Source organism: Pholis gunnellus (genome assembly GCF_910591455.1).
Source record: "Pholis gunnellus genome assembly, chromosome: 7".
NCBI classification, from domain to species: domain Eukaryota; kingdom Metazoa; phylum Chordata; class Actinopteri; order Perciformes; family Pholidae; genus Pholis; species Pholis gunnellus.
Window position 1 is genome coordinate 25,813,919 of NC_136533.1, and position 13,348 is coordinate 25,827,266.

Below are 13,348 nucleotides of genomic sequence, written 5' to 3' on the forward strand. Positions count from 1 at the left end.
GTTCAAACTTTTCTTTACTTTCCAGAGAGGTTCGGTACACAGGAAGGCAGTCAGAACACGCAAAACAAATCAGGCAGCGATCAGGCAAAACGTGGTGGAGGAAAAACAGGCAGAGATCACAAAAACCGGGAACATGACGACTAGGAAATCTCTGGGACGCTTGACATAGAGAACAAAGGCAAACTGGCCCAGAGACAGGGGAACACACGGAATTAATACACTGGGGAAGTGTAGGAGATTAGACACAGGTGGGATCAGGGGCGGGGCAGACATTCACAGTGGTGGGAAAACACACAAAGGCAGGAAGTGAAGTGATCTGAAATGAAAGGAGATTTCTTGGTAAAAAAATGCTGTGAAATGATAACTATGACCTTTTAATGATTCTTTAAATGGTTGTAATACAAGTTATACACTTTTCAACTAGTGTTCGTTAACAAGGATGCAATAAAAAGAATCACTATCATAGTATTTGCTATTGAAATGCCAATGAACAACATTAACAATTCACATGAATGAGCTTTTACTGAGAATCTCCCTTGACATATGAACTATAACATTCATTTTCACTCCACTTACTTCACATTAAAGCTTTTCTTTCTTCTCAACTTCATAAATAGGAATGACATCTATCTTACCCTCAACAGAAACCAACCATCTGGAGATGTGATTGTTAGATTATTATTTATTTATATCACTATAGCAGAGCTCCTGCCAGTCACATTATATGAGCAGCAGATCCCTGACTGGGTTGCATCTGACTGGATTAGCTGTTTTCTGCCTCAACACAATGGACTCCACCAGGAAACCAGATCAAACCACACACAAGCATATGCATTTGTAGAGAGCGCATATCACTTGTGCATGTGTGTAGTTGTGTGTGTGCCTGCAGGGAGCATAGAGCCAGGCTAAAGGGCCGAAAGCCAACAAAGAACAAGAAGAGAGAAGCAGCAGGAAGCTGACTGGTCACTTTATCCCCCTATCCTCTCTCTCTCTCTCTCTCTCTCTCTCTCTCTCTCTCTCTCTCTCTCTCTCTCTCTCTCTCTCTCTCTCTCTCTCTCTCACAGACGGCAGGATCAAGGGAGAAAGTTGAAGTTAAAATCAAAGATTGAGTGTAGAGGGTGGGGGATATGTAGAAGACGGTGCAGGTTTAAGGGGAACCATGGCAGCAGAGGGGATCATTTTTAATGATCAGATTGTCTCCCAAAGACAGAAGCACCTAAACATTACCGTAAGTATTGTTAAGCCCTAGTTTGTTACTCTTGATGATTATTTCTATATTTTAAAATGTTGTATTGATGGTTAAATTCAAACCTATTTACATGCTATTTCTATTAATCTTTTTGTTTGTACTCTGGGTGAGGGAAATGACATATTCCTTGTGAAATGGGTTTAAATTACAGTAGTATTGTTGTGCACCACACTTCGCCTGTCCATCTCCGGCTCCATCTCACACAAAGTTTTATCTTTAGAGTTAAAGTTGGTCTTTGATACGATAAAACAAAACATTGAGGCTCTACCTGACCGGTGAACCGGTAGACCACATTGACGTATTTCTTTTTGAGCAAAATGCATGCAAGAGCATCTCCAAGAAAACATCTTCCTTATTTTCCAGTGCACCTTCTGCGGAAGCCACCCGGACTATTGCTCACCTGTGTGGTCTGCCTGCATCTCAAAGTGTACTGAGGAAACTACAATCATATACTCTCATGGTTACCAGTAGAGAAAAGGCTTGTTTGAGTTTTTACACAGTCAAATTACCACATGTAGTGACTTTCACAGTTGTTTCACTAGAGCAGCAGGTGATGGCCAAATTGTGTAATGTCGCCCAAAATCGAATGGCTTCAAAGAGCTTCACTGTGCTTTCAATCATTGGAATAACTGCCCCCTTTTAACATGTCAATCCTATAGCAAATCCTCACTCTAATACTATTTCTTACTTACTTAAACAGCTGATTGTAATGACTTGTTCTTGTTATCTGGTGATGTCTTTTGAAGCTAATTAATAGAAAATGTCTAAGACTAATTAATCAATGATGATGTAAGTTAATGTACAAGGAATTAATGTTGAGAAAACTTTTTAATACAACAAAGTCACAGATGAACATGAGTTGAATATAGCGTAACACAAAAGTATGTATATGATGAATATGAATTTCGGACCTCAGGAAGATAAACTGGTGACAACAGTAGGACCGAGAGGATGCAAAGCTCCAGATGGTCAAACACTATGTGATGATGGGATGGCATATCACTTCCGGACATCACCTCATCAGTGATAGGAGAAGAGAAGAGAAGATAATCCACACAAGGTACATGGTAAAAAACAAGAGCAACAAGTAATATAAATAAGTAATAAACAGTAAAGAATATCAACTAAACTCCACAATAACTAAGTATAACTCAAACTAAAAAGATGCATAATGACAACATAGTAGTAATATGATTTCATGAGAGCTAAGCTGAAAAACACCTTTGCTAGATGTCCAAATGCACTTGTTTTCTATCATGAGCCCCAATGTTCAGGCAGAGCTTTCATGTAGTTCTCGAAGGAGTATGATTTCATGTCTCATTCAGCCTTTACTTGGCTCAAACAAACTGTTAAGACTGAGAGAATTGCACAGCCAAGCATATTCTGAAACTAACTGATCCCTTTATAGCCATCATAATCTACAGGACTACCCGGCTTCAAGCCACAGACGTGAGCCCAGCTCAGCTGATGCTAGGAAGGCAGATCTGTACTACGGTTCCCATACTGGAGGCTAACCTACAACCCGGATGAAACGGAGCTACAGGTACCACAGCAGGAATAATGTCAGACCTCTAGCAGACCTTCAGCCTGTTGCTCTGAAACCGAACAGAGAACAAAGCTGGAATAAGACCTCTTCAGTCCTTCAGCAATGTGACACAGAGGTAACACTTAACCCAGGCGGATGAGGGAGGGCTGCGTAGGAACCATCGCTATCTGCATTGACACGGCGTTAAAGACTCTTCGGCTCCGATTGGTTGTTTTTCTTCAAGTGGAATCCTGTAAATGCCACGAGGAGCACCAAGAGTTATCCTTCTCATGTACTACTGCTAGGATATATTAGATATAGAAAGTTTGAGAAAATATTGTATGAATCCTTTTTATTCAAGAAATAAAGTGTAACTTTCAGCAGCTGTTTCTTCCTTGCACAACCGGCTAGTGATTGTGTTGCTTCAGGACCTCTTTGTTATTTTTTTGATAGCGGTTTGAGATTTCAGCTTTTTAATTATCTTCTTAGCATCCCAGAGAATCATCTGCTTCATCTTAATCATTTTCCTTTTAATCTCCTCAACAAATCCTGTATCATCTAACACGCTAACATTGATCTGCCTGGCTGTAATCCTTTCCTATTCTTTGAGTTTAATGTTAGGTTAAGGTCACAGTGGTCTGATAAGTCCTCAACTACTATCTTGTATTCTACTCTAAACCAATTCACTGTGTTTCATAAAAAAGTGCTTAATTTCTGTAAATAAATGTGGGGCTGAGTAAAAGGTATAATCCTTTTCGAGTGAGTGAGGTTCACTTCAATAGAAGTCGTCACAAACAAACAACCCTTTGCATCATATTTTAGACTTCTGAGCTGTGATGCAGTGACTTGTGAGCCCTCGGGTTGTGACACCTTCTCACTCCCAACTTGTCAAAAACAGCCAATTTGTAAATACTCATCGAGGGTCAGTTTTGTGCGCTCATTATGTGCAAAGTGTCTTTTCAAAAGAAGCTTCTGTGTTCACATGAAACCTTCAGTGTCTGCTTGATGCTTTTCGTCTCTTTCCAACATTTGTTTGTAAAAAGACTGTGTGTCTGCATGTAAAAGTGTTTTCAGTTTACATACGCAACCAAAACCACTTGGTTAGGTTTAGGAAAATATTATGGTTTGGGTTGTAATAAGTACATTTGTTTGGTCAACGTTAAATCAGTGAATCTGTGTTAAGCCTGTTTGTTAAATCACAGCCTCATATTTACAACATGTGCATTAAGAAGCCAAGTGTAAACAATTGCTTCTACTCATTCATTTTAGTGTTTTACAAACCTCCACAACCACTGTGACATTGATTGATTGATCAACCTGATGTTGAAATGTTTGGGATGTATTACTCATGAAGTAGCGTTGCAGTTTACAAAATACAGCCAAAGAATTACAGATTTACATTTCTTTATAAGTTTGTCTGTATGATTTATGGCTGCTACAAGTTACAATAGAATAAGATTCAAATGGAAATTCCTTCTTCACAAGTCATAATTAGGCTTTTTTATTTCTGACTGAGACCTGGCAACAGAATATGGAATGCATCCATTTCAATGAACTCTGCCCTGTGGACTGTTCTTATGTTGGGACGTTTGACAGGAGGTCTCACCGTGCTCTGGAAGCATCAGTTTTCCTGCCAACTGGGGAGCACAGAACATTATTCTACTTTTGAACTACAGAGTTCACAGACTTTCTGACCTCTATTATCAAGCTAGATAAAGTGCTACTGGTTGGTGATTTTAATCTGCATATCAATGATGCCACAGATTGTACAGCCACTGAGTTTCTTAATATTACTGAATCTTTTAATTTCACGCAACATGTCTCTGGTGCCACTCACAGCGGTGGTCACACCTTGGACCTTGTGTTCTCTCTGGGTCTTGATCATACCCGTTGTGAGGATACTGATCAGTGACAATGAATGTATTTTCTTTGATCTTTCTGTAAATGCTGACTTCGTGTGTCTGAAACGAACATTCCCCTCCCGCATTATGACTCAGAGGACAGCTGATCAGTTCTCAATGCACTTCTGCTGTGATAGTAACACAAATCACAATGATGTGGAACTCTTAATACAGTCTTTTAATGAACATTGCACCACATTGCTGGATAAAGTGGCACCTCTTAAGGAAAGGACCAGGGCTGCCTACAACACTTCTGTCTGGATGACAGACGCTGTCTGCAGCCTGAGACGGAAGTGTCACAGGACAGAAGTGCGTCACTCATATCTCAAAGACCTCAGAGTTTCTTTTAATGTTGTAGTAAAGGAAGCTAGAACTGCTTATTTTGCCAACATAATTTCTTCTTCAAAGAGAAATCCCAAGATTTAGTTTGACACAATTAAGAGAATTGTTTCACCGTCTGTCTCTACATTACCATGCTCTTCTGTTGACGATTGGAACAAGTTCCGTACCTATTTTATTGATAAGGTAATAGCTATTAGGTCTGGTATTCAGCCTGGGATTTGTTCATCTACCTGTAGCTCCTCTCAATCTCCTGCTGTTCTGGACTCTTCCCAGCCTATCAGCCTTCAAGACCTGATGGACTTAGTTAACAAATCAAAGCCATCATCTTGTCCCTTGGATGTTACACCATCCTCTCTGTTCCAGAAGGTTCTGCCAATTATTGGCCCTGCTGTAACATCTATTGTTAATTCCTCATTCTCTACAGGAATTGTTCCCTCCTACTTTAAGCATGCCACTATCCAGCCTATATTAAAGAAACCCCACTTGGATCCGGCATTGCCCATGAACTACAGGCCCATATCAAAACTGTCTTTACTTTCAAAAATCTTAGAGAAACGGCAGAAAACTGTTTACAACTCAATGCTAATAAGACGGAGGTTCTAGTTATTGCACCAGATGAGTTTGTCCCTATGATCAAGCAGAGTATTGGTCCACTCTCCTCTGCTGCCCATTGCAACCTGTGCAGTCTAGGGGGTTTTCTTTGATTGATCCATGTCGTTTGACCCCCATGTTAAGCAGCTGTCCAGATCATGTTTCTTCTAAGAAATATCAGTAAACTGAGATCTGTAGTATCAACAGCTGAACTAGAGATGATCATACACACCTTCATCTCTTCACGCATTGATTATTGTAATTCACTTTTCTCGTCACTCAGTGTATAGCTGCTCTTACCCGTTTGCAGGTAATCCAAAATGCTGCCGCCAGATTACTCACTAGGACAAATGAACCGTGTCATATCACCCCAGATCTCTCCACTGGGTTCCTGTAGTGCATAGGATTCTCACTTACAGAGCTCTACACGGTCAGACTCCTGCATATGTGGCTGAACTACTCATGGCACTTGTATGGTCACAAAGTGCTTACAGGAGCGGTATTTCAAAGAAGAAATCATAAATACAACACTTTGTGACTGTCTGTGAAAAGCGATATATAAATACATTTTACGTACTTTACTTACTGTTTTCAAAAATGTGTTCAAATGAAAAATAAGCATATCTTTCTAATAATGCCATGCATATTTGACATTTATTGACATCCCAAAATTGCTTCATAAAATGTGTTAAGATGTCGGTGCCGTGTGCACAGATACATTCATACGGATTTACAAGCTTCTTTTTTTCAACCAAGTCAACCCATGGGGCTCCATCCACTCCTGAAGTGTGATGCAGTGAAACAGTCCTGCAGGCTTGGGGCACCATCCGTTCACAAACTGTCACTTGACCAACTCTCTGTTCTTTTCGTCAAAAAATGACATTCAGATGTTCCTCACCTCTCGTTTGGCCTCGAAGTGGAAGGAAGCGCAACATTTAATTTGGAAAAGAGTTTTTTTGGGGGAACACTGTCCAAACAGCTGATCAACATGTGGGCTACCACATCAGGCTCAAACAACTTCTGACGGCCATCAAATACAAAGACCTCATCCACATTGTTAAAGTCATCTAAATATTCAACCATGACATTGAACGTTTGACACTTTATAACATTTAGAGACTGACAGTGGCAAAAACTATTTCACTTTCAGTGGAGATAACACAGACTGTATATAAGAAGTGGGCGTAGTCAATCACTGTGTAGCCCCGCCCTAAAGCATCCCCTGCTTTATGGTCTGTTTGACTCTAAATGGACCATCATTTACTAAATGAACATCATGCTGTATTGAAGAAGACTTGAAACTAGAGATTGAGACCATAAACTCATGTTTACAATGTTTACTGAGGTAATAAATCAAGAGAGAAGTAGAGTCATTTTCTCATAGACTTCTGTACAACCAGAGGAGTCGCCCCCTGGTGGACATTAGAGAGAATGCAGCTTTTAAGACACTTCCGCATTGGCTTCACTTATCACTGCTCGGTACATGTATCCCTGGGGGTACGTGAAGGCACTCCAGGGTGCGTGAGATTTAAAAAATATATATTGAAAATTAGCATCCATTCAAAAATCCTTAAAAATAGTTATTTAATAAATATTCAATAAAATATAAGTGTAAGTTCATAAACTGAATTTTATATTCAGTAGGCTATTCAATTTCATTATCCTAAAAAGAGTCTCCCCCATACCAGGATGGTTTGACCCAACCTGTGAGGATGTGGACAGAGCTCCATTCAAGTCGGTCATAGTGGGACATTTGACCAACTTGATTCAAGATTTTCATTCCTACTTTCCTGACGGAGGAGAAATCTGCACAGCTGGATTGGGTGAGAAACACATTTCTCTTGTCCAAAGCAAACGGAAGCGAGCTACCCGTCACTTATCACATCCACACTCACACAGTTGTGTGTGTGTGTGTGTGTGAAGCAGGAGCAACCTGACCTGGGACAGAAAGCTTTGGAGCAGCTACTACCCTAACCCTCCACATATTCATGTGAGGCCTCCTTCTCTGCAATGACTGTGATCAAAACAAAGCAAAGAAACAGACTGTCTGGAGAAGAGCTCGATCACAGCAGTTGCCTCCCTGCCACCAAGACTGACAAAGATCCTCAGTGAAGCACAAACATCTCGCTAAAATGTAAATGCAAAACACTCAGTTCAATGCAACAATGCAATCTTCAGTTGACAGTTTAATAAATGCGTTGCGCTGGTCAGGGGGTACTTGGCTGAACAAATATTTCACAGACGGTACATCACTGAAAAAAGGTTGAGAACCACTGCTCTAGAGATCCCTTTGTTACTTTCTGGCGTGTCAGTGGATTGTCTTTCAGTTTTACTGCTTATATGTGAATAATATTTGCAATAGTGACATCACTACAAGCATAGGACTTATCTAATCACTTAAGTAGAAAGAAAAGGCAAAAGATAGTAGGTCTAATCATGAAAACATGGTTTATTGTTGTAAGCCTATACACTATGATAGTGTATTGTATCAGTGCAAAGATGTGTATATTTGTTACGCATGAACAGGAATTTCACAGTTTCATGAACCATCATTTCAACACACACAAACAAGACTTTTTCCCTCAAGTTCATTTAAGATATTCTTGCTTCTCTGTCCACACACATAGTTAAATGTCACAGATACAATGGGGGTGAATGGAATTGAGTTTGTTGAGCTGTGTGAAAGTGCAATGCACAACCGCTTCCCCAAGCTTTGCTGTGAGAACCAGCCAGGACTGTCGCCTGTCGACTGTCGATGTAGTGGATGAGAAATAACTGAAAGGGGCTAGCTAGCCAAATGCTAATGCTAGTGTGGTCTGTACAGAACCTTCCAGTAATACCTTCTTAAAAAAACATAAATGAGTAAACTATAGGTGCTGGGGTGATTAGATTGGTCAGTACATTGTGTGTTATGTGTTTCTTTATTTGTACACATTTTTGTATATTATTTTTCTAAATACAATAAGTACTCACAACTCTTTTTAAATTGATTCAGTCTTTATTTCACTGATGCAGTCCTGTTAGTTTGAAGGCATTTCCTGTTATTAAGTATATTTATGTGTGACGGTTTCTTCCCTCATCTAGCTGCAGTTCTGGCTGCTTTTATCAGACTGATGCTCATCCAGGGAAACTAGTATCTGTGACTGACAGAATTCACTTGTACTGTGACTTTGTGATGCAAGAGAGGTTCAGAGGTTGTGTATTTTATTTCATTTATCTTAATAGTTTTAATGTTGTAACAACTCAGCCTACGTATATATTTGTCTCGGTGATTTGATGTCTGCACAATTATTTTGAGGTCTCTATGATACTTCCCATTTATTCTTATATTTCATTTTGATGATGTCTCTGAAACCACATTTTAAGTTAATGCAGAACTTAGAACTTGTTTTTTGAACTTGCAAATTTGTCGCTAAATTTGTGAATGTGAATGAGATTATTTCCATCAAATATCATATTACTGTGTTTTTGTGGCAAAATAGTTTTGGTATTTGTTCAGTGTGGAGATGGAACAATGGGGAGATGTAACTATGTCACGCTGTGTAGAAATGCCATCACATCAATGATCTGAATCTGGAGATAACAGCAGTATGCATGAGTGTGCTGCAACAGAATCTCTCTGTCTGCTGATCCGTGTGAGAACGCTTGTCCCTCAGCATATGCATATATAAGCCTACAATACACTTTCAATTACAACACTGTTCCTGTTCTCTCCCCCCCCCCCCCCCCCCCCCCCCCCCCCCCCCACACACACACACACACACACACACACACACACACACACACACACACACACACACACATTAACACAGGGACACTGAAAAGGCAGAGTCCCTTTTTTCCCAGTTATGCAAATAACATCAGCCCTTAAAACGGTTTGAGTGAGAATTAAACGTGAATTAAATGAGGCTTGGCTTCTTTCTTTCCATTCTGTCTGAATAAGGCAAAGTCCCGTCACCATGGGAGATCCCCACGCCGTTGCTATGCTTGTTATGGGATTGACAAGACGAGAAGTGACATAAATACCGTGGCCGGCGTTCAATCCAATTATGTGGCGTTGCCCGCCTCAATACCTGCTAGCCATGCAGCGCTGTGCTGGCGTCCTTGTATTCAGCCCGCTTCAGAAATAAGACTGGCCGTATTCATCTTTAAGCCTAGCGCTAACCTTGGTCTCTTCACCTCAGCTAGCTCTGAGACTCGGCCCCCAACCCTACGCTCCAGCCATCAGCCTGGTTTAATACAGGCTCTCTAAATACCCCCGGGCTAAAACAAAATCCCCTCTGAACTATCCAAAGACCCCAAGCTAGCACTGGAAATGAATAGCTATTGATACAATATACACAACACAAAGACAGGAAGTCTAAGTGGAAAGAAATTCTGGGTGATGTTTCTGTGAGTGACTGAAGTTTCTACTGAGTCGATACACGAGGACGACCCCAATGGAACCAGGTTGAAGCCCATAGGGGACCATTGTTGTTGATGATCTTGTTTTGCACTATATAGAACAATTTGTGTTAAATTTAGGAATAGTGGTGCAATGGAACCCAGAAATCACAGTAATTATATGTGACTATTCCGCTATCACTATACACACCACTACTCCACCTGCTCTTCACAGGAAGCCACCTCTGAGTCTCTCTTTGACTTTCTTTCAGTAGTCCTTTGGAAAAATGTAAACATATGGAGTTTACAGCACATTAATCCTTTGTCATTTTAATGACGACAGATTTCTTTAAGCATGCAAAAGACTATCTTCAGTTTTCCTGCAGCAGCATAGTAGCTTTCTGGCTTCTCCATGATGTTCTCCTCTGACGTATACTTCTCAACTGTGATCTCTGGAAAAATGTTTACAGCTCTCCCCCTTATTATTATAGCCATGTGTGAATTAGCAACAGCAGTGGTCTCTTTTGTGGAGCTGGTGACATTGACACAGTAGGCACAAAGAGAAATATGCATCACCCACGCATTGTTTTGGTTTGCCTGGTTCTGTTTCATAGATCTGAATCATTGTGAAAGTGAGTGCACATGACAAACATGCTCACACCAATAACGCAGCTCGGTCAGTGACACTAAGCTTCAAACTATGACGCTCTACGTACCCCTCTAGCATCAATTTTGCATGTTTCATGCATAGCCTCTTTTCAAAATAAACATTCACAGGAAGTTAGGTTCAGGAACCAATCACATCACAGCGCGTAGCTAGAACAGCATCGCTCACAAAACCATTGTTTTCCTTCAGGTCGGCAGGCCTGGCGTGCGCTGCTCTCTTGCGCTGCGTTTTTCAAGCAGTTTTTAGACGCACACAAAAGTTATAAGATGATCAATCCTAAATATGTCTCAGAGGGCTTTACAATCTGTACACACAAATATGGGATGGAAACATTGGAAAACATTGGGAAATGAGTTTCATTGTTTTACATAGTATCCTAACACAAACAAATGAACAGAATGTGTTGTTGTTGTTGTTTTATTACATTTTTAATTAGTGAATCATTGATCAACAGACGTGTTGGTTTGAGTGTTGGTCAGCGTTCCCTGGGCTCTTTGTCGCCCTCTCACAGGGTCACATTGTTCTCACGTTGTCATTTGAAACATTTATTATACAAATAGGAATTACAGCTGCTGTAAAAAAACAACCATACCGTATATTTAGTGTGACCGCTGTGAGAGCATATTAGGTCGTTTGGTTTGACTATATTTGTGCAGTAATCACCGCTGGTGCACACACTACACCGCGGTGTCCTCTGGTTCTGAGACGACGATTCCAAGACGAAAACAGAAGTAAACTGAAGCAACGCGTTGCTGTGAGCACTGGGTCACTTTCTTTTTTCCCCAACGAGTGACAAAACCAAAATGTAAAGTGGACTTGACAACCAAATCGGTCCCCCTCCCCTCTGCTCCGGCAGTGCTTGGCTTGTGTTTGGGCCCCAGAACCCATTTTAACCACAGGCATTTACAAGCTCCCCTCTAAACAACCTGCCAGGTGCTTTGAGCCTCCCGCTGAAGGGCCGCAGAACGTTATGAGACTCCAATAAGATTAGAGCAGAATAGGCTGTGAATGGAAGAATGGAAGCTCTTATAATGGGATGGATTGTTAGCACAGCGATGTGTTGCTCTGAGCTCCCGTGACCAATCTATAACTAATGAGTATTCAGTGAGCGTGCTCTATGTCACAAGTGTCCCGAGGCTGCGATGGGGACACCGAGGCGAGCAATTTCTCATATTTGTCAGCAACATGGGCTTATCGCTTCGGTCAAGTTTTACTTGTATTGTATGAATTCAGTATGCTGAGGACGTTCTCACACTCTGCTTGATGAAAATTCATGGGGCTGGTCACTGACAACTGAGTATTTTATATTGAGATTTAAGCATCCGAGATTGAGTTTTGACATTCTGGTTCCCACGTGCTGGGAATGAAGTTAAAAAAACGTAATATTAATTTTGTAATATAGTTAGATTTTCAAGATTTTACTGTTTATGAACCTTTGCTAATACAATTGAAACGCCACTTCCAGCCAGTGTCAGTAAACAAGTGGTGCATCAACGATTTTGTGGTTGTATGTGATGAACAGAAGTGGGCATTTTTTATGAGCAAAAGCACCATGATGAATAGAAACACAACGGAGAGCCTGCAGCCATGCTAGCAGCACTGTGAAGCAGAGCTCGTTTATTTCACAGGCATTTGGTCTTAGATCAAAGTATTAGACAAAATGTAATTCTGGCCTGATGGTGGCAACAGATGAAAAGTCTCAGGGTCACCAAAGACAGAATGAGGGGGCTTCAACGAGCGTAGCAAAACCTCAGGGTGGTGCTAAGAGAAAAGGAGGATGACCTCATGCTCAATGCTGTGTTTTTAGAATAACACAGAACTAATGATTTATTGTCAAGATGAATAATATCGACCTTGTTATGTGTTATTACAGAATAAGAAACCAATAAATAAGCTTTTTGTGGTATTTAATAACATTGGGCGCTCCCTGTCCACACTGAATCTGTTAAATGCACTTCTGTCACGTCATGTAAGTCAACCATCAGCTGGATCAGACTGGAGATGGAACCACTCGAAAAATAGGTGAGTAACTGCTATCTTAGGCATTTGTACTTTCAATTTTTCTATTGTGATATTTACTGGAAATGACTAAAAGCAGAATACTCTCTGGTGATCTCCCTCCAGCCAGCTGCCTCCAATGTGAGGGTCTGAGGACAGAGGATGTTGTTTGCTGTACAGATTGTAAAGCCTTTGAGGCTCATTTGTGATTCGTGATATTGGGGTATACAAACAAAATTGAATTGAATTGTAGTGAAATGAAGAGGTATCGTATAGTTAACTCCTCCATCAGCTGCACCTCATTCATGTGATGCTTTCAAAGCGAGCGACAGGAATAAACCACAGACTGTATATAAGACGTGGACGTAGTCACAGTGACGTCACCCATTGGTTTGTGAACTATGGTTTTAAAGCCTTTAGTTCAGCATTTTGTCCGTCACCATCTTGTTTCTTTTGCCACCAGAAGTGACTCGATAGGGTGGAGCTAAGTACAAGTAAACACTGAATACTTATAACCTCCATGAAGTGAAAACACACAAAGGGGTAAAGTTGTGAGACAAAAACACGGGCAACTTCCAGACCGGACAACGTCGTGGTAGAGACCGGTCAATCACTGTGTAGCAGTTTTCATTACTAAATGAACATCATGCTGTATTGAAGAAGACTTGAAACTAGAGATTGAGACCATAAAC